A 591-nucleotide genomic window follows, 5' to 3' on the forward strand; every position below is an offset into this window, starting at 1 on the left:
GCTGAGCCTGCAGTACTGTTGAAGCAGCATTAACATCCTGCAGCTTCCCACAGCATTGATCTGGCAGCTACTGTCAAACACCTTACTGTAGTCAGAGCCCTACCCTACTGTCAAACACCTTACTGTAGTCAGAGCCCTACCCAGGCCCCCCCAAACACCTTACTGTAGTCAGAGCCCTACCCTACTGTCAAACACCTTACTGTAGTCAGAGCCCTACCCTGGCCCCCCCAACACCTTACTGTAGTCAGAGCCCTACCCAGGCCTCCCCAACACCTTACTGTAGTCAGAGCCCTACCCAGGCCTCCCTACCCTACTGTCAAACACCTTACTGTAGTCAGAGCCCTACCCAGGCCTCCCTACCCTACTGTCAAACACCTTACTGTAGTCAGAGCCCTACCCAGGCCTACCCATGATGCCACTGGAGGACAGTCTGGAATACATTTTATTATGTAACAATATTATTATCATATTATACATTTTATCATCATACAGCAAGCTGAACAGAATGGAATGGAGTCATGTTTGTATTTGTCCATCTGTGACTATTAAATATCTAGGCCTAGGCCTATATTTGCTTTAAGATGAGAAAAG

Source organism: Nansenia antarctica (genome assembly GCF_963989245.1).
Source record: "Nansenia antarctica genome assembly, chromosome: 2".
In the NCBI taxonomy this organism is placed as follows: domain Eukaryota; kingdom Metazoa; phylum Chordata; class Actinopteri; order Argentiniformes; family Microstomatidae; genus Nansenia; species Nansenia antarctica.